This window comes from Leucoraja erinacea, chromosome 19 (assembly GCF_028641065.1).
Source record: "Leucoraja erinacea ecotype New England chromosome 19, Leri_hhj_1, whole genome shotgun sequence".
NCBI lineage: Eukaryota > Metazoa > Chordata > Chondrichthyes > Rajiformes > Rajidae > Leucoraja > Leucoraja erinaceus.
The window spans coordinates 717,501-742,763 of record NC_073395.1 but is presented as its reverse complement, the minus strand read 5'-3'; the positions used below and the strand labels follow the sequence as shown (position 1 = coordinate 742,763).

The 25,263-nt window shown below is 47.2% G+C and overlaps 1 protein-coding gene across 1 annotated transcript in view; it reads right to left on the bottom strand.

The window, feature by feature from the left end:
- Positions 1 to 25,263, bottom strand: part of immp2l (inner mitochondrial membrane peptidase subunit 2) — a 213,240-nt gene that overhangs the window by 588 nt on the left and 187,389 nt on the right. The gene's annotated exons all lie outside the window — the stretch shown is intronic.

The following is a 25,263-nucleotide window of genomic DNA, read 5'->3' as shown; positions in this document are numbered from 1 at the left end:
CCGAACCTTCTGGAAATAGGCAACGTTTCGGGCCGAAACCCGGAAGGGTTTCGGCCCGAAACGTTGCCTATTTCCTTAGCTCCATAGATGCTGCCTGACCCACTGAGTTATTCCAGCACTCTGTGAAACGTCACCTATCCATGTTCACCACAGATGCTGCCTGACCCGCTGAGTTACTCCCGCACTGTGTGTCTTTTTGTGTAAACCAGCATTTTTTCCAGCATCCCACCACCCTTGTTTCACACAGCAAGCTGCCAGAGGAGGTAGTTGAAGCTGGGACTATCCCAACGTTTAAGAAACAGTTAGACAGGTACATGGATAAGACGGGTTTGAAGGGATATGGACCAAACGCGGGTAGGTGGGACTAGTGTAGCTGGGACATGTTGGCCGGTGTAGGCAGTGGGCTCCCTGGATAGCAGAGAGGCAGGAGGCATCACATCTGCTGCAGAATCTTGGTTGTGGGCTGGAAACGGCAGCAAATACTTTGGAAAATTAATCAGTGCCACAGAACCACAATCCCAGGAACTTAAAAGACTCCACAGATGTGACTGTGTTGTTGTTGATGGTGAGTGGGGTGAGGGGAGGGGGAACTCTCCTAAAGTCTACAATCAATTCCACTGTCTTAAGAACATTGAGCTCCAGGTTGTTGCGATGGCACCAGGATGCCAGTTGTGTCACTTCCTGTCTGTAAGCAGATTCCACCCCATCCTGGATCAGTCCAATCAGGGTTGTGTCAGCCGCAAACTTGACAGAGGTGTCAGTGGAGGTGCAGCCATTGGTGTAGAGAGGAGAGAGTACGCAGCCTTGCGGTGTGTCCTATGCTGAATGTTTGCGGGTCCGAGATGTGCTTTCCCAGCCTCACATGCTGCTTCCTGTCTGTTAGGAAGCTGGTGATCCACCGACAGAGGAGTTCAGGCACAGTCAACTCGGAAAGTTTGGAGTGTAGTAGCTCTGGCACAATGGTGTTGAATACAGAGCTAAAATCAACAAACAGGATCCTCGCATAGGTCCCCTGGTAGTCTAGGTGCTGGAGGATGAAGTGCAAGCCCAAGTTGACTGCATCATCCACAGATCTATTGGCCCGATATGCAAACTGCATGGGGTCCAGCAGGGGGATTGTGATATTTTTCAGCTTGGCCAGCACAAGATATAGAAGTGTGAAAATGCACACCTCCAGATTCAGGGACAATTTCTCCCCAGCTGTTATCAGGCAACTGAATCATCCTACCACAACCAGAGAGCAGTGCTGAACTACTGTCTACCTCTTTGGTGACCCTCGGGCTATCTTTGATCGGACTTTGCGGGCTTTACCTTGCACTAAACGATATTCCCTTAACATGTATCTACACACTGTGAATGGCTCGATTGTAATCATGTATTGTCTTGCTGCTGACTGGTTAGCACGTAACAAAAGCTTTTCACTGTACCTCAGTACACGTGACAATAAACTAAACAGTACAAATATATCCCGGACTGATGATGTGGAGTAATCGCTGTTGGTGCTGAAGAGACTGACATCTAGAGCTCACATCATCATGAACAGAAAGAGCTGCATCTGCAGTCCTCTAATGAACAGCTTATTTATTCCACTCAGATCATCTTTTTGCAAAATAAACCAAAGTCCACAAATACGACTGCCTGAAGGATATTTGTAATTAGCCATGTTCCCAATTACACTTTTAATCTGATGTCATTTTAGATTAATGACAATTCCGATTATCTTTTGTAATGTAAACATTCGAATGCAAAGGCGATTAGTCCCACATTACCCCGATGTGTAGCATGACATTGATGTGACTTTCAAACATATCCTCTCAGCAATATTTACACATGAAACTGAAGAACATGAATTAGCCTCTCCTATCTTGGACAAACTTCTGGAATGTGGATAAGATTAGACTCAAATCAACATGAAAATGGAACCTCACAATTTAACCAGAGGATGCTGAGAATTAAGATGCTTGGTTTGACAAGAAAGGGCTGGAATCTTGCACAAAGCACAATATTATCTGTTTACATCTGCAGATACTAAAGTACATATGCATCTAACATTAAACATACAAAGAATGCCTTTATGCAAGAAATATCCAATATTACAAAGGAAATGTTAAAGTTACTATTCGTTTACCAAATACTATAACGACAGCTGAGACAGGTTGGGTTTTACAAATCTGTTATGTGCAGTCTGTGTATTCTTTGAGGAAGAAACTTTGTACTGAAGCCATTTAGTACAATGTTGGCCAGGTACGTCGGTAAGCTTCTGTATGTACACTCTCATCTGAAAGGTTGGAGTGGCACACGTGTGGACATGTGTGGGGAGGGAGGAGGGTCCCTGTACCACTATTATTGTACATGTGGAGACACATGTTGGATCCAAGGTTGCATCTGCAGCAGGAAATAAAAGATGATGAATGGCAACACTCCTTGTGGCTTTGTTTCCTCAGAGGCTCCACATAGTTCCGTTCTTGCTCATTTTTTATTAATTATATAGCCTTAAATCATAAGTGATAGGAGTAGAATTAGTCAATCAAGTCTACTCCACCATTCAATCATGTCTGATCTATCTCTCCTCTCCCCATTCTCCTGCCTTCTCCCCATAACCTCTGACACCCGCACTGATCAAGAATCTATCTATCTCTGCCTTAAAAATATCCACTGACTTGGAAAAGGAGTCTGTAGATAATACAGCACTTGGATGTGTGGTAACAGGGAGGAAGATAAAGAGAGGTTGTCTGAAGTGAGAGGGGTGGGTTTTAATACAATGTGAGATGGTACAACCGTTGTCAATACTCTCCTGTTTGAACCACACAACTAAGCTTAGTTAGATCTGTAGACTCCGTGTGCAAGCCTCCTTCAATACATGGAGAACATGGTGGATGTGACCCTGCTGTGCCGTGCCACAGGGACCACGGGCCAGTCACAGATTCATTAAGGCAGCAGGATAAATAGTTACTATGGGTAAAAAGTCACGGAAAATCCTTCCTTCACCAGCTGGCCATTGTACTAGATGTAGCTACAGCTCTTGTTCATACCACGTGCAGGTCCAGTTACTGATGTGTGTGGACCAGGGAGAGAGGTGAACGGTGATTTGTAGCAGACACATTTGAACAAAGAGCCCCAGATTGTGGTGACCACATCTATCCACAGGTGCTGAGGGCAGAGGCAGGTAGGAGCAAAGAGGTTTCCCACACATGATGCTGGAGTAACTCAGTGGGACAGGCAGCATCTCTGGAGAGAAGGAGTGGGTGACGTTTCTGGTCGAGACCCTTCTTCAGACTGATGGTTTGCAGACAAAGCTCTGCCTGAATTACAGGAAACCTGCAGATACCCGTGCCTTTATCTTTCATTTTGTGTCGCGATGCCAAGCATTTTTTCATCTATGGAGCGAAAGAATAAGCGACGTTTCGGGTCGAGACCCTTCTTCAGTCTAATGTCAACCCCATCAGTGTAATCTCATCAGTCTGAAGAAGGGTTTCGGCCCGAAACGTTGCCTATTTCCTTCGCTCCATAGATGCTGCTGCACCCGCTGAGTTTCTCCAGCATTTTTGTCTACCTTCGATTTTTCCAGCATCTGCAGTTCCTTCTTGAGCACTTTTTCATTGTTCATTATATTAATGTTTAATTGAAACATAATTAATGGAAATTTACTCTGTCCTATGTTAACAGTTTCAATTTTATCTGCTTAATGTTAACTCTGGAAATTTGCTCATAATGCAAAATAGATTTCAACACACATGATCAGTGAGACAGCATAAATTAATAGACAAGTATTACTCTCTTCTTGCAAATTTAATTCTTAGACTCTTCCATAATAAGAATTTTTGTACGGCTAATTGGATGAGACCTAACATCTGATATCTACATTTCTAATATTGCATTGTGCTGCTGAACAGATGTCATACAGAAACAGTAAGTCAATGGAGAGCAAAATGACAAAGTGACACATTCAGACTCTTTCATATTTATATCTGCATTATTCACAATAATTTAAGAGATATCTCTTCCACTCATTCCAGCAATGGTCCTACACTGCAGCTGCCAGCTGTGCATGGTACTACACTGCAGCTGCCAGCTGTGCAAGGTCATACACTGCAGCTGCCAGCTGTGCATGATCCTACACTGCAGTTGCCAGCTGTGTATGATACTACACTGCAGCTGCCAGCTGTGCATGGTCCTCCACTGCAGCTGCCAGCTGTGCATGGTCACACGGCAGCTGCCAGCTGTGCATGGTACTACACTGCAGCTGCCAGCTGTGCATGGTACTACACTGCAGCTGCCAGCTGTGCATGGTACTACACTGCAGCTGCCAGCTGTGCATGGTCCTACACTGCAGCTGCCAGCTGTGCATGGTACTACACTGCAGCTGCCAGCTGTGCATGGTCCTACACTGCAGTTGCCAGCTGCCAGCTGTGCATGGTCCTACACTGCAGCTGCCAGCTGTGCATGGTACTACACTGCAGCTGCCAGCTGTGCATGGTCCTACACTGCAGCTGCCAGCTGTGCATGGTCCTACACTGCAGCTGCCAGCTGTGCATGGTCCTACACTGCAGCTGCCAGCTGTGCATGGTCCTACACTGCAGCTGCCAGCTGTGCATGGTCCTACACTGCAGCTGCCAGCTGTGCATGGTACTACACTGCAGCTGCCAGCTGTGTGTGGCGCTCCACTGCAACAGATTCTGGACACACGGTTTCGTATTCCACTGCAGATAGACACAAAAAGCTGGAGTAACTCAGTGGGACAGGCAGCATCTCTGGAGAGAAGGAATGGGTTACATTTCTGGTCGAGACCCTTCTTCAGAATGAGTAGGGATAAAGGAAACGAGAGAGAAAGATGATGATGTAGAGAGATAAAGAACATTGAATGAAAGATATGCAAAAAAGTAATGATGATAAAGAAAACAGGCCATTGTTAGTGGTTTGTTGGGTGAAAGTGAGAAGCTGTAACGGGTGGAGGAGGGATAGAGAGAGAGAGGGAATGCCGGGGTTACTTCAAGTTAGAGAAATCTATATTCATACCATATTCGCCCAGTCTGCGTGTGGACTCGCCAATGTATAAAATCCACATCTTGAACAATGGATACAGTAGATATTCCACCTTTGGCAGCAACCAGTCGAATGTAGAGGGGAGGGGAGGTGAGGTGAGGGGAGGGGAGGGGAGAGAAGGGGAGGGGAGGTGAGAGTGGGGGCTGTGCTGGGGGCAACACCCAAGGCTGCACATTCACATGCGGACTGGGAACGGGAGGGAAACCAGGTCATGTTTTCAAGTCCTTAGTTCAAGGGCACTCAAGCGTTCAATATTTCCAAACGAATTGCCATGAACTGACTGACGTTAGGAGATTTGCCCAGTTGTGTACCTTAGTCTTTGATGCCCGTACCAACACAACTCCAGTGAAGGAAGCAAGTGGCCATGTACTGATCACACACAGCCTTCAGTTGAAGGTTGTACCTCCTCAGTCTGAAGTGTCCGCACCATTTGGATTTGGCATAAAATCATTCACTGTTTTCACACTGTGAACTTTGACTGCTTCAAGTCATGGATGTCAGCTGCTTAAAAGGTTCAAAGCTGAGATATTCCGTGAGTTGTACGTCAAGGTCAACAACGGAAGCAGAGTAAAGACCCTAAAGGACATTGTCAACTACAACAAGACAATGCTCAGATAAAGAAAGACACCAAATGCTGGAGTAACAACACTAACATGAGTCCCGACCCGAAACGTCACCTATCCATGTTCTCCATAGATGCTGCCTGACCCGCTGAGTTACTCTAGCATTTTGTGTCTATCATTGAAGATTAGTTTAATTTGACATCATGTTAGGCATGGACACTGCGGGCTGAAGGGCCTGTTCCTGTGCTGTACTGTTGGGTGTTCTGTGACTTTCTGGTTTATTCCTGATTTGATTTGCATGAAATGATGGATGAGGCTGGCAAGGGGATAGTTAACAAGCAGTGTATTACTGCTGCTGGAGGAGTGAAATGTCCTCACAGCCATTACACAATTAGCTTTACATTTCTGTATAATTGTGTGGTGAATGACAGCCTGGTCAGCAACTGTACACGGCAGAGCCTTGGGTGGGAATTATCACACTGTAGTAGCAAATTACCCAATCTGACACATTAAGGTAATTTAAACCATCAGTAATATCTGCAGGGGGTAAATTGCCCTTGAAACCAGAATGGAGGAACGTGGACTGCACCATCCATCTCCCGCCTGTGACAGTTTTAATCTGTGTAACAATCGTGCTGCAGCCTCTGCCTTGTCCACGTCTCACCCAGACCGCATCCTAATTCAGCTGTCCAACCACAATGGCATTCATAGAAAACAAAAAGTAAACAAATACTTCACGCCTGTGAATACATCTTGCACAACCGGACAACAACATTGTCTGTGAGGGATGAGGAATACCAGTCAGTTTCTGGTTCATCCTGAGACCAAACGTAGGCTCAGTGACTTGGTCCGCTGAGCCCACGTGGCCTCCCGGTTAAATTCCATTCCCCTTCCCACAATGACCAGTCTGTCCTGGGCCTCCTCCACTGCCAGAGTGAGGTCACACCTCAATGGGAACAGCACCTCATGTTCCACACAAAGCTTTCAACCCAGCGGTATGAACATACAACTCTCTAATATTAAATACCTTCTGCTATCACTCCCCTCCCTCTCTCCCTCCTCCCTCCCTCTCTCCCTCCTCTCTCCCTCCCCTCCCTCAACCACTGAAGGTGCAAGAGAACACAGGCCTTGTGTAGGAAGGAACAGTAGATGCTGCTTTACACTGAAGATGGACACAGAGTGCTGGAGTAACTCAGCGGGACAGGCAGCATCTCTGGAGAGAAGGAGTGGGTGATGTTTCGGGTGGCGAGGCTTTTTCAGACTGATGCTGCCTGTCCCGCTGAGTTACTCCAGCATTTGGTGTCTATCTAATACACTTCTCGTGTTATACTGTTGCTGGATGCTAACTGGTTTTAAACAGGAGATTTTCCTTCGTACTGTTCGACAATTAAGATGGAACAGATGAGAATCTTTGGAGTAATTGGACAGCACAGCTGTCAGTTTGGTTAGAAGCCTCTTCTGAGTACTGCAGCTTCCATTTAAATAGTTTAAGTTGCTAACAGGCGCAGGAGGCTCCAAAGAAAGAAGTGTTTACACTATTATGCAATTAAATTATCAATTATCATCAGGGCTTTTGATGCATTTTAAAACTCTACAACCATAAATATGTCAAAATTGGAACAGATGTGGTATATTTCCTCATAAACCAGGGAATAATAAATCAGGTCTGTATGGCACTGAAATGGGTTTGCATAATGAGCGTTAGGCAGCACTGGGCCTGTACTCACTGCACTGGGCCTGTACTTGCTGCACGGGGCCTCTACTCACCGCACTGGGCCTGTACTTGCTGCACTGGGCCTGTACTTGCTGCACTGGGCCTGTACTCACCGCACTGGGCCTGTACTTGCTGCACGGGGGCCTCTACTCCCACACTGGGCCTGTACTCACTGCACTGGGCCTGTACTTGCTGCACGGGGCCTGTACTTGCTGCACGGGGCCTCTACTCACGCACTGGACCTGTACTTGCTGTACTGGGCCTGTACTCACCTCACTGGGCCTGTACTCACCGCACTGGGCCTGTACGCACCGCACTGGGCCTGTATTTGCTGCACTGGGCCTGTATTCGTTGCACTGGGCCTGTACTCGTTGCACTGGGCCTGTACTTGCTGCACTGGGCCTGTACTCACCGCACGGGGCCTGTACTTGCCGCACTGGGCCTGTACTTGCCGCACTGGGCCTGTACTGACCGCACTGGGCCTGTACTCACTGCACGGGGCCTGTACTTGCCGCACTGGGCCTGTACTTGCTGTACTGGTCCTTTACTCGCCGCACGGGGCCTGTACTTGCCGCACTGGGCCTGTACTTGCTGCACTGGGCCTGTACTCACCGCACTGGGCCTGTATTTGCTGCACTGGGCCTGTACTCGCTGCACTGGGCCTGTACTTGCTGCACTGGGCCTGTACTTGCTGCACGGGGCCTGTACTTGCTGCACGGGGCCTGTACTTGCTGCACTGGGCCTGTACTCGCTGGAGTTTAGAAGAATGAGGGGGGACCTCATTGAAACATACAGAGTAGTGAAAGGCCTGGATAGAGTGGATGTGGAGAGAATGTTTCCACTGGTGGGAGAGTCTAGGACCAGAGGTCACAGCCTCGGAATTAAAGGGCGATCTTTTAGAAAGGAGGCGAGGAGGACCTTCTTTAGTCAGAGGGTAGTGAATCTGTGGAACTCATTGCCACAGAGTGCTGTGGAGGCCAAGTCAGTGGATATTTCTAAGGCAGAGATAGACTAATTTTTTATTAGAACGGGTGTAATCTGCCTTCCTGTTTTAACCTCACATTTATCCCTATTAAACTTCATCTGCCATGCATCTGCCCACTCCCCCAACCTGTCCAAGACCCTGCATTCTCATAGCATCCTCCTCACAGTTCACACTTCCACCCCCTTTGTGTCATCTGCAAAGACAGGTTCGGGGGGAGGGGAGACTGAGGGGGGGGGGGAGGGGAGACGGGGGGAGGGGAGACGGGGGGGGGGGGGGGTCATCGGGGGGCAAAGACAGGGGGGGAGTGTGGAGGGAGAGAGGGGAGACGTGGGGAAGGGGAGACGGGGGAGGGGAGATGGAGAGAGGGTGGACAGGGAGGGGGTAGAGGGACAAATCTGGAGCAACCATCCTGGGCCATGTAGAGATGTTCGAGCCTAATACAAGAGATGGCAGCTGGACACGACTCTCACAGAGAGAGTTTTGAGGAGGTTTGTGGCTTTCCCAACCAGCATTACAATCCAGCTCTAATGCACGAGTGATTCATCTTGATATCTACAAATTGAAAACACCATCTTTTATTGCGATACCTGCAGCTTAATTATTTTTTATATCACCCCGCTAGTAATACGATAACAATGGCTAGAGTTATATACCTCAAAGGATACTGGCAATTGTAACGGTCGTAAAATCAAGTCATTAAATGAGCGAGGATGCACATAGCTCAGTTTTGACTTTGTGGTTTGGACATTAAAAGCAGCAGAATTTGAACAGCAGCTATTGATATCATCGTTTACTCTGCCGTGCTGTCTTTTTTAGGGCTGTGTTGCAGACTTCCCTGCACGGTTTCACTGTCTCTCTGTCACCCTGCCCGCTGCTGCCATGGCTCCACAGTTTGTATGTGATTGGGGCCAGCAGCTAACGAGACGGATACTGGCTAGCTGGATGCTGCTGAACAAGCAAGGCTCAGGCACCTACACTCTGAATGGGAAGATGAAACAAGGTTGATCAGCAATAGATCGCCACCTTGCACCTTGTGTCACCCAGACACAAGCTTTGGAATAACAACTCTTACGATACGGTACGATACGCTAGAACTTTATCGATCCCAGGAGGGAAATTGATCTGCCAACAGTCATGAAACACATGAAACATTAAAGTAATGAGTGGGAAAGTCCAGGATTGGGGGGGGGGGGGGGGGTGTACATACTCGCCCCTTCCTCACTCCCGCAACATGCTCAATGTTTGCTGATTTACCCCAGCTATAAGGAAAGGTTTGCGATGTGAAGTGAAGTGTCACTGCCCACAGATGCTTCCAAATCTGCTCACAATTCTGTCTCTACCACCCAGCCTGCAGACACGTGCATCACGACTCCATCTACCTCTCTCCACAATCCTCCATGCTGATAGGCAATGAAGATTCTTCTTCCACTCCAGCGAGTTATTCTCAGTGCCATAACCAAACTCATCTCTTAAATAAACAAATATACTGAAAGCTGCATATGTGTAAACATAGCTGGTGTATATCGTACAATACTAACGTATTTTATTGACATGACATAATGGCTCTGTGATGCATTAAACCACCGTAACATTGCAAAAATCTTTCCCTTCTTTCTCAAGGTCTGAATTCTTAACAGGGCTGGAAAGCTGCTGAGCCACTGGCCACAGTAGCCACTGACTAACAGCAACTAGCATGGCCAGTAACTGATGGCATTAGAACATGCTAGCTGTGCCAGTGCTGGGATTGGTCATTCCCCTAGATATGTGAGTCACCACTGTAAACTGAATGGGTGGCCAACTTGCTAGAGCTTCATTACAATTCACAGGAGCCACCGCTCAGGCTGGCAGTGAAGAGTATTACACATGAGCCCTGTCACACGGCCAGTGGTTCTAATAACCAGGTATGCAACGCAACACAGAAATCACAACACATATGTGGAGGATGGAATTACACCATTTCACCAGAACAACAACATGTGATTTTAAAATCCATTTAAATATACATTTCCCATTTTTGATGTGACCTTTGTAGTTTAGTTTAGAGATACAATGTGGAAACAGGTCCTTTGACCCACTGAGTCCATGCCCACCATCGATCACCCGCTCACACACACTAGTTCTATGCTACCCCACGCTCACATCCACTCCCTACACACTAGGGGCAATTTACTGAGGGCCAACTAACTAACGTACAAAGCCGTACGTGCGCCTTTGAGATGTGGGAGGAAACCGGAGCACCCGGAGGAAACCCACGTGGGTTGTTGTGGGGACCTTGGTTTAACATCTCGCCCACACCCTCACGGTGCTGGAGTGGACAACCAGCTTCAATGATGTGCCCAAGAGTCTACAATGGATCTTGGCTCCTCCATGCCTTGACTCGAGGCTTAGGCTGCTGCCATCACATTTGGTACGGTTAATGGGATGAATCAATCCAATCCCCTCAGTCTGAAGAAGAGTCTCGACCCAAAACATCACCTATCCATGTTCTCCACAGATGCTGCCTGACCCGCTGAGTTACTCCAGCACTCTGTGAAACGGAACCTATCCATGTCCTCCACAGATGCTGCCTGACCCGCTGAGTTACTCCAGCACTCTGTGAAACGTCACCTATCCATGTTCTCCACAGATGCTGCCTGACCCGCTGAGTTACTCCAGCACTCTGTGAAACGGAACCTATCCATGTTCTCCACAGATGCTGCCTGACCCGCTGAGTTACTCCAGCACTCTGTGAAACGGAACCTATCCATGTTCCCCACAGATGCTGCCTGACCCGCTGAGTTACTCCAGCACTCTGTGTTAACCCCAAAGTTGCCTAGGCTGGTTGGAGAGAGAGACAAGCCTCTTCAATGAGAAATTCCCAGTGCATTCAATCAATCCTCCAAGCTTTCTGAGCTGTAGATCTATAATGCAGTCGCATCTTGCTGGTCTGCTAATCATTTAATAGATTCTTACTCTATTTGGCGAGAGCTGTCCAATGAATACACTTAGCATAATGACATTCTGCAAGAACCAAACTTATTAAACCTGTGTTTTAGGTATTATAGTATTCAAATTTCCCAAAGCCATATTCTCCAACTATAACATTTATTACTCCTAAGTTTTGCGGACCATACTATAATATAGTGATTAACAATTTATACAAATAAATTGGATTTAGTTAGTCTAATTCATTTATAAATTACCTCAGTGGCAGCAATAATGATATGCTACCAAGATTTATCAAAATGGCATTGGCTTTTTAAAATTCTTAAAGCATAAAATCTATTTTAATTAATCTTATTTGCAAACATAAATTAAATGCAGTGGACAGAATATATTGCTGCAGTACAGTACTATACTTCACTAAGTTACTTTCATTTTTCATTAGATTTGATAGTCTTTGTCTCATCCTAATCTGATCTGTCAGCACAGTGTCACAGTGGTAGAATTGCTGCCTCACAGCGCCAGAGACCTGGGTTCAATCCCGGCCACGGGTGCTGTCTGTACGGAGTTTGCACGTTCTCCTCGTGACCGCGTGGGTTTTCTCAGAGATCTTCGGTTTCCTCCCACACTCCAAAGACGTGCAGGATTGTAGGTGAATTGGCTTGGGCTTGTATACTTGGTATAAGTGTAAACTGTCCCTACGTGTGTGTAGGCTTGTGTTAATGTGCGGGGATCGCTGGTCGGCGCAGGCTCGGTGGGCCGAATGGCCTGTTTCCACGCTGTATCTCTAAACTAAAATGTAAATTGTGTACCATAACATAAATGATTGACACATGGTTCCCAACAGTAGAATGGTGATGTCTAATTTTAAACGAATAATGTGAATGACTGGTCTGTCCCTTTTCCAATATACTGGCCCCTAGTGTGGTGACAACAGCAGGCACACCCATCAAATTAGTTACTCAATCGACTGAGAAGATTCACGTACTCCCACCAGCACTAGATTTAACAAGATTCAGTGTGGATTCATTCAGGAGTGTGATGTTTTCACAAGGGAGTTCGATTTAGCTCTTTGGGCTAAGGGAATGAAGGGATATGGAGAGAAGGCAGGAACGGGGATGGGGGGGTACTGATTGTAGATAATCATTGATCAGCCATGATCATATTGAGTGGCGGTGCTGGCTCGAGGGGCCGAATGCTCCTGCACCTATTGTCTGTGTTTCTATGATGTGGTGTCTCTATGGACTCTTGTCATCCACACACTGAGGAGGAAGCAGTGAGGCATCACCAAACAAACCGTAGACTGTAGACCCTGTGCGGTGGAGATTTACCTGCTGTGTCTATGGTCCACTAATCATAGCATTGATGCTGAAAATACCTACGGCCACTGAAGCACTTGAATAAAACTAACTCTGCTGCTGTCTTTTACGCCAATCTCTGTGTCACTGGGCAGTTAGTTCCCTCAGTCTAGAGTCTCCCCTGCACCACATTCTCAGTGTGTGTGTGTGTTGTCACAGACGTGTATACACATTCCCTCATCCCAGTGTTGAAATGGCAAAGATATTCCCACAGTGGGAAAACTAGAAGGAATTGTAGCCTTGTAGTCACCTACACACTGAGTACAGAAACAGGCCCCACAATAACCATGAGCCCAACATGATGCCGTTAGACTCGACTCCGATCCATTCCCCTCCAATCCCTGCACTTCCATGGTCATTCCTGAAAGTCTCCGTAACGCCGCTATGGTATCAGCCTCCACCCCGGCAACGTGTTCCTGGCACCCGCCCTCCCACCTGCCCACCGAACCCACAACCCACCCACCCAAACCCACCCACCCCCCTAATACAGACACTCCCTAATACACATACCCCCCTAATCCAGACTTCAGTCACACCTCTCTGCCCTGGTACTCGGCAAGGTTGCGAGATAGGGTTTAGTTTAAGATACAGACACACAAAGCTGGAGTAACTCCAACTGGGGAAGTGACTGCTCTCCACATTGTAGACAGGCACAACATGGTCGAGACCCTTCTTCAGTCTGAAACATCACCCATTCCTTCTCTCCGGTGATGCTGCCTGCCTGACCCGCTGAGTTACTCCAGCTCTATGAGTCTATCTTCCAGGTGACATTGTTAGAGTGTGCAGCCTGGCAGTTTCCAATCTCAACCCAGTCTACAACACGGCACACTAATGGGAACAATGTACTAGAAAGGACCAGCTGCTGTGCATCTCCTTGTGAGAACTACAAGGACTACTTCAGCTCAAGGCCAGCTACAGGACTGGGTATGGAATGGTCACTGCATCATCTTCAACACAAAGTGGGCACTGATGTTCAGGTGTCATCTACACAGGAGCTTCCTGCTGTGACCATGTGTCTAAATGCAAGCAAACGCCCTGGCTTACGGTGGTGGTATCTCTTCAACAGCATGTTTCACTTTATATGGGGAAATACATTTATACAGCGGGCATTCTCGCCATGATGCATCCCATTTCAATAAGCTTAGTACATGAACAAATTGAAGGCACAGCAGGGTTTGGAGACTTTCCAAAAATAGACCACCAGAGCTGATTTCCCTGCACTCCATGCCTGTTCTGTTCACCAGCCACAGAACATCAGTCAGTGTCTTGTTTCAACGCAGATCGGAACCATTCATCTGTTTTTACATTGAATCCTTTCACATAAGAGTACAGCACAGGAACAGGCCCTTCAGCCCACAATGTTCGTGCCCAAAAAATGATGCCAAAATAAACCTCTGCCTGCAGATAGACACAAAATGCTGGAGTAACTCAGCAGGTCAGGCAGCATCTCTGGAGAGAAGGAATAGGTGACGTTTTGGGTTGAGACCCATCTTCAGACTGAAACATCACCCATTCCTTCTCTCCAGAGATGCTGCCTGTTCCACTGAGTTACTCCAGCATTTTGCGTCTACCTTTGATTGAAACCAGCATCTGCAGTTCTTCCTCCCTCTGCCTATACGTGATCCATATCCCTCCATGCCCTGCCTGTCCGCAGGCCTCTTCAACTCTCCAGCTGTCTGGCCTCAGTGTGACATGCATAAGACACAGGAGTCTTCACAACATTTGCTGTGCAGACAGGATTTTTAAACATTGATCCTTTGGCAAACACTTACCCCATGAAGTGTACTTACAGCTACAATCACAGCTCTCCTGCTTTAAGCTACATATTTAGTGTTTGCAGCTTTAGTGAGCTGTGCTTTCAGCAATGATACGTTTTTGCGTAGCTGAATAAATTAATAAACAAATGGAACATAGAATGAAACTGTGAATGTGTGGATGGCATGTGACAATGCATCATGTGAATAATACCTTTATATTAACAACCAAACACCATTCACATCTACAACACCAGGTTTAGTCTAAATTTGAACATTCATTCATCGGTTAATCTGCATTTTGTTTTATTTTATTTGGACAGGACGAGCGAAGAAGTGAATTATGCATTTAAGCTAATTGGTACTTAACTAAATGAGAACATTAGCATTCCACTATATTGATGTTAGACTTTTTAATGGAGCTATGGTGAGATCTTTAGGCCATTAAATATGAAATATCAATAAAAACCATTAACATTTTGTTTCATTTATTCTTACTTACATTTTAACCTTTCCTTAATGTCACTGCATTAGACTAGTTCACCTGCCCTCTCAAGTCAAGTTTGTCACAAACACATACAAGATGTGCAGTGAAATGAAAGTGGCAATGCCTGCGGATTGTGCAAAACTACAGAACAAAACAGAACCAGTATTTACGTTTTAGAAAATAAAAATAAAAAGACACAACACAACAGTAAATTAGTAAATGAGTCCCTGGTGAGATCAGAGTTTACAGTCCTGACGGCCTGTGGGAAGAAACTCCGTCTCATCCTCTGTTTTCACAGCGTGACAGCGGAGGCGTTTGCCTGACCGTAGCAGCTGGAACAGTCCGTTGCTGGGGGGGTAGGGGTCCCCCATAATGTTGCTGGCTCTGGATCTGCGCCTCCTGGTATGTAGGTCCTCCAGTGGCCCCATTACCCAGTGTACAGTGGCCCCATTACACCCAGTGGTGTACAGTGGCCCCATTACCCAGTGGTGTACAGTGGCCCCATTACTCAGTGTACAGTGACCCCATTACCCAGTGGTGTACAGTGGCCCCATTACCTATTGGTGTACAGTGGCCCCATTACCCATTGGTGTACAGTGGCCCCATTACCCAGTGGTGTACAGTGGCCCCATTACTCAGTGTACAGTGACCCCATTACCCAGTGGTGTACAGTGGCCCCATTACCTATTGGTGTACAGTGGCCCCATTACCCATTGGTGTACAGTGGCCCCATTACCCAGTGTACAGTGGCCCCATTACCCAGTGTACAGTGGCCCCATTACCCAGTGTACAGTGGCCCCATTACCCAGTGTACAGTGGCCCCATTGACTCACATTACCCAGTGTACAGTGGCCCCATTACCCCATTACCCAGTGGCCCCATTACCCAGTGGTGTACAGTGTACAGTGGCCCCATTATCCAATGTACAGTGGCCCCATTATCCAATGTACAGTGGCCCCATTATCCACATGTACAGTGGCCCCATTATGACCCCCAATGTACAGTGGGCCCCATTACCCAGTGGTGTACAGTGGCCCCATTACCCAGTGTACAGTGACCCCATTACCCAGTGTACAGTGGCCCCATTACCCAGTGGGTGTACAGTGGCCCCATTACCCAGCCCCATTACCCAGTGTGTACAGTGGCCCCCATTACCTCCCAGTGTACAGTGACCCCATTACCCAGTGTACAGTGACCCCATTACCCCGTGACCCAGTGGTGTACCCAGTGACCCCATTACCCAGTGTACAGTGGCCCCATTACCCAGTGGTGTACAGTGGCCCCATTATCCAGTGTACAGTGGCCCCATTACCCAGTGGTGTACAGTGGCCCCATTACCCAGTGTACAGTGGCCCCATTACCCAGTGTACAGTGGCCCCATTACCCAGTGGTGTACAGGGGCTCCAGGGGGAGATTGGGAAGAACATCAGGGATGTATACTCCAGTCATTACTGTTTTCCCATTATTATTAGCATTGCTACAATACCCATTGAAACGGCTTTTCTCCGTTTTCCACAGATGAATCAAGATTGTCTGTTAACTAGTAGATTCCTTGTTGGACGTTGCAAAGACTAGCATCGGTATAATACGCCTTGTTGCTTATTTTAATTCAAAAAAGCTTTTTACTTCCTTCCATTCTTTGCCTTCTCGTCAGTTTGTACAAAACTGGCTTCTTTCACAACAAAACATCACAAGGAATGATCAACAATGGCAATGTACGATGGTTCAGCAACTAAACGAGGTATTTTGTTACACCAGCATCTGCAGTTCCTTGTGTCTACATTCACAAAGATGCTGACAACACAAAACAAGCACGATAGATAGATCCACATTCACTAGGAATAAATATCTGGCATTATCACAGTGGGCTTTACTGGTCAATTTTAAATATTTCACATTGTTAAACTGGTGGCTGATTTGATGCCATTGCAAGATATTGAAATATAGCAGACACGTTCCTCTTTAGTTTGAACTGGCAGCTGGCGGTGAATGAGAGGGTGTTGATGAACAGTAGCGGTGGTCATGGCAGCACCACTGTGTGTGTGGAGCCCAGCAGTGGCGTGATGTTCAGCTGCCCACTGCTGTGGTCTGGGGACCACTGGCACATCGAGCTTGCAGCCGCCATCTGGCTGGTCCCAGAAAATCAAGTCATTTGCTGTTTCTCTCATAAAATGCAAAGATATCCGTCTGTCTATCCCCATCAAAATAGATCGCCACTCAGCCATGCTTCTGTGATGTGTTGCTGTGAGATTTATACACAAGAAAACCAGGTGAAGAGAGGGAAATAAAGTCAACCTTTGCTGCTAGACAATAGACAATAGGTGCAGGAGTAGGCGGTTCAGCCCTTCCAGCCAGCACCGCCATTCAATGTGATCAGGGCTGATCATCCACAATCAGTACCCCATTCCTACCTTCTCCCCATATCCCCTGATTCTGCTATCCCAAAGAGCTCTATCTAACTCTTTAAGAACACACACACCCACACACACACTGAGAGGGCATGTGTAGTGGTGTGTCTGTTGATGCTGCTGTTACACACCTGGTTATTGGGACAGCCAGCCACCTTGTGTATACTCATATACTCACTGCCCTTCCTCACGTATCCTGTACCACAGCGCTAGAGCTCAAACTAAATCAAACAAATGATTTTCAATTCCTCCTGATTGTAAAAGAAATGACAAAAGAGAGAGCTGCGTGTGTGATTGGACTGTGAAATCTCTAGAGGGGCTGATCCACAATTAAATGTCTCCTTCTCAAACTTCACATTCAGGGGCAGTATATTGTTGGGCCATTCTTCCTGACAAGTTACATATCTACTGCCGTTGGTTTTATACAGCTTTCTTCTGAAGTTCAAATATAGGTCTGTAAGATATATCTTATTTAAAAGCATTTTATGGAAGGATGGTGTTTTCCTAATGACTGCGGGCAAGACTGGCAGAGGAATCCAAGTGTAAAGTGAGGTCTCTGAAGCTGCAAATCACGAGTTAAACCTTTGTTAATGCAAAGATTATGCTGCTGCTGCTGCTGGGAGTTGTGTTACAGGTAGAACTGTCCAGGGTGATCAGTCAACCTGGAGCAAAGTGTACAGTACATCTCCCTATTGATCTTCCCTCTGTATATGAGCCTCACCTCACAAGGGTTGTCCACACTGTGCATATACAGAGAACACTGGGTGACACTGCCCCCACAGCTCACTGCTTACCCCGCCTCCCTCTGCACCCCACAGCTCACTGCTTACCCCGCCTCTGGACCCACAGTGCAGAGTTGTAACGAAGGAAAAAGGAGAAATCCTTTAGGACCGAGATGAGAAAAACATTTTTCACACAGAGAGTGGTGAATCTGTGGAATTCCCTGCCACAGAGGGTAGTTGAGGCCAGTTCATTGGCTATATTTAGGAGGGAGTTAGATGTGGGCCCTGGTGGCTAAAGGGATCAGTGGGTATGGAAAGAAAGCAGGTACGGGATACTGAGTTGGATGATCAGCCATGATCATATTGAATGGCGGTGCACCCGGGATTAGTTCTGGGATCCCTCGACTAGGGGGAGGAGACCCACCGGGAAGGGGGAGTGGCTCGGGGAGGGGGAGGGGGGGGGGATAGAGAAGGGGGGGGGGGGGGAGGGGAGAGGGGGGGGGGAGAGGGGGAGGGGGAGAGGGGGGGAGGGGGAGAGGGGGGGAGGGGGGGAGGGGGGAGGGAGGGGGGAGGAGAGGGGGGAGGGGAGGGAGGGGGGGGAGGGAGGGGGAGGGGAGAGGGAGAGAGAATTGAAGCATGGTTGCTGGTTTTGTACAGACAATCACAATGTCCACATTACTGTAGCTGCTGGACAGTACAACATGCAGCGACTGAAACATTTACGCAAACTCCATTTCTAAATGCCCGCACGCTGTGAGCCTTTGATCTGCTGGAAATAACAAGAAAGGAACAGTGTTGTGCTTGACACGGTAAGTCCTCCAGAGATTCATTTAACTGAAGTGAGTCATTACACATCACATAACAGATTTGGAAATAATACCCAAAGACGTATTTCAACTTTACGATATTCTGATGTTTGGTTTGTCATCTAGTTAGTGTCTGTTCCGTTCACACACTACCAGGCTTACGTCTCTCAATTTCATTGCATTCTCAGTGGAATACCAGCCCATTTTCAGTAATAGATGTGTAGCAAGAATAGAACCTAGCTGGAGAGATGTGTTTTGCTGGGGAATGTGTCTCATTGTGAATCACATGGCCACCCAAGGAGGAAAGATGTCAACCTGACCACTGGAGAATTCTCTGATCATTTTAGAGGCTATTTCATCACGACCTTCGCAGCAAACATTACTCCACAAATGGACGATATCAACAGATAGATAGATAGATAGATAGATATCATGAGCCTGGTGCAGTCTCACAGAGTATGTACACTGCCTGAGCAAACATGCATTCAGATAACTGTTGCGGCATATCTCAGTCAATACAGGCATCACCTGCAGTGTTCAGGCATCCAATCAACATAACCCATGGAGAAATCCATTATATCTCCCAATTGATCACAATATCACACCTGAAAACACAGGTGGTATCAGGACACAGAGTGCTGGAGTAACTCAGCTGGGTCAAGCAGCATCTGTGGAGAACACCACTTCATGGATGCTACCTGACCCGCTGAGTTACTCCAGCACTTTGTGCCAGCACCTGCAGTTCCTTGTTTCTACACACAGATGTGTACTGTTAGATCCCAAACTGAACACTCTAAAGACGTACAGGTTTGTAGGTTAATTGGCTTGGTATCAATACAAATAGTCCCTAGTGTGTGTAGGATAGTGTCAATGTGCGGGGATCGCAGGTCGGTGTGTACTTGGTGGGCCCATGCACCTGTTTCCACGCTGTATCTCTGAACTAAACATCTGAGCAGATGACATTTCCATGTCCGAAAACCCATGCCATTTTTTGCATAAATCTATTTCTATGTTTCTATGTTTCTACTGTCCATGTGGTGATTTAATCTTCACACTTCTATTGGATACAGTTCACCCTGCAGACCGACTGCCACATCGATGGTCATAAGGTCATAAGTGATAGGAGTAGAATTAGGCCATTCAGCCCATCAAGTCTACTCCACCATTCAGTGATTGCTGATCTATCTCTCCCTCCTAACCCCACTCTCCTGCCTTCTCCCCGTAACCCCTGAGCTTGTAGGATGTGATGGGATTAGTGGTGCAGCCCTTGTCTCTCTGCATGGCGTCAGGAGCCCTGGGTGGGGAAGTTCACAGAAGGTGCTGCAACTATGGGGGACATGCTGCACACCTGTGCAACGCTGCAGGGCCCAGTGTTGGAGCAACCTGTAACTGCAGCAATGCAGGCCACTGCTGCACCAGTGCCAACCATCCCCACACCCTGATTAGTGCCAGACACAGCATCAAGCTTTTCACTGTACCTGGAAACTGAACTGAACATCAAATCACCAAACAGAAAAAACATTCAAAATGATGATGCTTTGGTCAAAACTACATCCACCATTACTGTTTATGTGTAGGAAGCAACTGCAGATAGATGCTGGTTTACACCAAACATAGACACTAAATGCTGGAGTAACTCAGCGGGACAGGCAGCACCTCTGGAGAGAAGGAATGGGGGACGTTTCTTCAGACTATTCCTTGTACATCGTGGGCTACATCAGTGAGGGGCAAGAGACCCTTGGACCACCAGAGACTGTCCCAGCTTCCAGACAATACTTTAAAGAGACTGGACAAGGAGGAAGAGTGATAGGTGGAACGAAACGCCAATTTGGACGTTATATTTCCTTTATTTTTCTTTCCTTCATTTTTCATGATCACATTGAATGGTGGTGCTGGCTCGAAGGGCCGAATGGCCTACTCCTGCACCTATTGTCTATTCAATCCCACCGAAGCTATCAGTCTTTTAGAACATAGGACATTACAGCACAAGAACAGGCCCTTCAGCCCACAATGTCCTGCCCCCACGTAATACATGTCCCACCACTCCTTGTATATCCATGTGCCTATCCACACGCCTCTTGAACCCCACTATGGTATGTGCCTCCACCACCACCCCTGGCAGCCCGTTCCAGGCACCTACACTCTCAGCTCCTTCAATCTATTATATCATACTTATGACACAGAGCAAGTATCAATCGTAACCAAGGTAGACACCAATGCTGGAGGAACTCAGCGAGTGAGGCAGCATCTATGGAGCAAAGGAATAGGTGACATTTTGGGTCAAGACCCTTCGTAACCGAGATATCAGTTAATGATGTTTACAGTGCCTGATTTATTTTATCTACAAATAGTTAAAACAGACTTCACGAGGCACCTTGAATTACAGAGGTGAACACAATTAACTGTATTCATTCCAGCAGCCTTTGCTCCTCGAAGCAATAATACAAATGTCACTTTAAATGCCATGAAGCATATTATCCAGCAGTGTAACACGAGATAGAACGCACTTCACCTGCTCATTGCCAGCCTGAAGCAGGCAAGCTCTGGGACCTTCCTGTTGTATCGTGTTACTAATAGCTGACTATTTGCTGAGCTGTGGCTGACTTTGGTTTGCAGGGCAGCTCAACCTCTCATCTGTGACGTTTACACCCAGGGTTGGCCCTAGATGGAAGCTTGTCAGTAGAAAATATCACCATGTCAACATGACTTTGATAATATCTCCATGCCATAATCATAAGGTCATAAGTGATAGGAATAGAATTTGGCCATTCGGCCCATCAAGTCTACCTCACTATTAAATCATAGCTGATCTATCTCTCCCACTTAACCCCATTCTCCTGCCTTCTCCCCATGTCCTCCGACACCCGCACTAATCAAGAATCTATCTATCTCTGCCTTAAAAATATCCACTGACTTGTGGCCTCCACAGCCGTCTGTGACAAAGAATTCCACAGATTCACCACTCAATTTTTCCTCATCTCCATCCTAAAAGAATGTCCTTTCTGAGGCTGTGACCTCTAGTCCTAGACTCTCCCACTAGTGGAAGCATCCTCTTCACATCCACTCTATCCAAACCTTGTACTCTGTACTCTGTACCTTTCAATGAGGTCCCCCCTTCATTCTTCTAAACTCCAGCGAGTACAGGCCCAGTGCCAACAAACACTCATCATGGATTAACCTACTCATTCCTGGGATCATTCTTGTAAACCTCCTCTGGCCCCTCTCCAGAGCCAGCACATCCTTCCTCAGATCTGGGGCCCAGAATTACTCACAATATTCCAGATGCGACCTGACCAGCACCTTATAGATCCTCAGCATTACATCCCTGATGTCAGTAACTACATTCCTGTAATGACCTTTGTCAGTATTTAACCCATGTCGCTAACTTCTCCGTGGATGGTCACCTTGTCGAGGTGGAGAAGCTTGTGCGGTCCCGAGATCCTGAGAACGATGCCGTCTGGAGCTATGCTCCTGGTGGGGCCAATCTTGGTGGCAAGGTCGAGGGGGAGGTCTCTGACAAAGAGCAATCCAACCAAGACCTCAACGGTGGAACAGGCGGAGGACGATGGCTGACTTTAGTGGAGCGTCACAACGGCTGGGAAGGCGGATGGATGAAGGCTGCAGCAGAAAAGGGTCTCCGGTCGTCTTGGACTCCATGCCACTGGATCCTGACCCAGATCTGGCAAGGACCGTGTGGTGGCTGTCTGTGCACCAGTCTCCCCATGTTAAACAAAGTCACGCACAGGCGTCCTCCAACCCCGGAGATACCCATGGTGCACCAATACCAAGCTCATGACAGAAGCCTCATCGTGGCCGTCCCCGGACCGAAGGGGGGGCTAAGAAACCTTTGGTGAACCAAACCTAATCAGACGGTCACATTGTAAGTCAGCAGCAACTGGCAACTCATTGAACTTTCTACAGAGTCAAGTGCAACTTTTAACATCAGTGAATCACCCAGTCAACACTGGTTGGGCGACAGATAGCACAATGGGCTAAGAGTTCGGCTGGCGACCGGAAGGTAGCCTGTTCAAATCCCGCTTGGAGTGCATACTGTCGTTGTGTCCTTGGGCAAGACACTTCACCCACCTTTGCCTGTAATGGAATGTTACGGCGGCAGGCGCGGGCACACCGCGACGCCCTGTGTCTCCCTTTCAAGGGAGATGCTAAAAATGCATTTCGTTGTCTCTGTACTGTACACTGACAATGACAATTAAATTGAATCATTTCATTTCATTTCATTTCATAAAACTGAAATTGGAAACAAAATCATTGGAAGATTTTAATCTATATATGCATTCCATCTTCAATTGACCTGACGCTGATCTATGTGAACGGGAGGCATTTGGCACATCTGCTTTTAGGATTCACAGGATGTTATCTGTTATAAGTTCAGCCCGAAACATTGCCTATTTCCTTCAGAGTTTCGGCCCGAAACGTTGCCTATTTCCTTTGCTCCATAGATGCTGCTGCACCCGCTGAGTTTCTCCAGCACTTTTGTCTACTTTCGATTTTCCAGCATCTGCAGTTCCTTCTTAAAACTCTCCAACTCAGAGCGAGTTAGATCAGAATAGTCCTCTCAACATAATGTGGGAATATACTGGTCCATTTCCAATTTAGCAAAGTTACCATTGGATTCCCAATAAATTTGAAAAGTGAGTTTACCATGACTAATTAACTCAGGTTTTATACATAGACGTGTAAATTGGATTTCAAATTAAATGCATTCACACGCCTAAAAGTTCCTGAATGAAGCAACAATTTTCTATGAGTGATTCTGTGGACCAATCCCATGCTTGCCACTTCACACAGTCACCTTACTGTTACAGGGTCCTGGCAGCCACAGATGGACAGAACTGACGTTGCATCTTTGTTCTGCTAACAGCAGTGAGGCCACCACACCTGGTGACTAGGACAGTGAGTCCAGGTATGGGCTGGCAGTACCTGTACTCCAGGTACTCCAGGTAGCACCCTCACAAATGAGAGGCAGGCAGAGCAAGGGAACAATAACAGCTCTGAACCCCACACAGAAATGGTGGTGCAGCGGGTAGAGTTGCTGCCTCACAGCGCCAGAGACCCAGATCGACCCCGACTACGGGCGCTGTCTGTGCAGAGTTTGTACGTTCTCCCCGTGACCTGCGTGGGTTTTCTCCGGGTGCTCCGGTTTCCTCCCACACTCCAAAGACGTACAGGTTTGTAGGTTAATTGGCTTCAGTAAAATTGTTAATTGTCCCCAGTGTGTGTTGGATAGTGCTGGTGATCGCTGGTCGGCACAGACTCGGTGGGCTGAAGGGCCTGTTTCCACCCACACTAACACTAGTTCTAAACACACTAAAACTAACAACTGAAACACGGTCAGGGATTGTGAGGCGAGCTGCTGAAACCTGACGTTCAGGGCACTGCAGAAGTGTTCAATGATAATAATGAACAGTTACAAACTACAGCTTGCAAATGCAACGATCGTTAAATGTGCTGAAGATGAACTGGGCAGCTGAGGTCACGGCAGGTGGATGGTGCTGGGGTTATGTATGTGCAGTGGTGAAGGGAATGGCTATTCATACCCTCACTCACACTGGCACTCCCATACAGAGCCCGTGGACAAACAGTTTTATAACTCCATCCATGCACCATGCTTCAAAATGCTGCCGTATCATTGACAATCTTACAGGCAAGCTAGTACTACTGTTGTACAATTCTCACACCGACTACGCTAACTATTTGCTGGCCCTCTCTGTTTGGATTTTAAGGTTACATGCCCTTGTCAAAGAATGCTCAGCCACAGAAACATGTTCCAATTCTGCCAACCTTCAATCAAATTACTTGTCAACCTTCAGGACTCCAGAGAATATAAAACTAATCTCTCCTCCAAAGTTCCCTCTTGACAGGAATTGTTGCAGTGTGTATGTACTGCACTACTAAAGGCAGCTGTAAGGTACAGTACAGGTGTGATGCCCAATACAGTGTAGTGCACCAGGCTACAGGTGTGGTCTCAGGCTGTAATGTACAATACAGGTGCGGTAAATTGTCCTTAGTATGTTTGGAACAAGTGTTAGTGTGTGGGGATCGCAGGTCGGCACAGACCTGATGGGCTGAAGGGCCTGTGTCCGCGCTGTATCTTTAATACTAATACGAAATCAGTGATGTAGTCAAGGCGACCTAAATCCACTTTGTGAAGTCTGTTGCTGTACAAAATGCTACATAGAGGTGGCTGTACAGAGGATTCAATCAGAGACCCACAGTGAGTGGGCATGGGCAAACAGGAGAGTGTGAGAATGGGTAACGATGAGACTCAAATGATGCAGCACAGAGCATACAACATGTCAAAGGAACAGGCCCTTCTGCCCACAATGTCTGTACTGTACTTGACACTGCACACTCTGCTCTGCCCTGCTCTCTCCCCCTCCTGCCTGATCTTTCTGCTGGTCTCTGACCCTCTCACCACCCCCTCCCTTCTCTCCTCAACTGGACCAATCAAAACTACTGACAATATAATATCTCTTCACA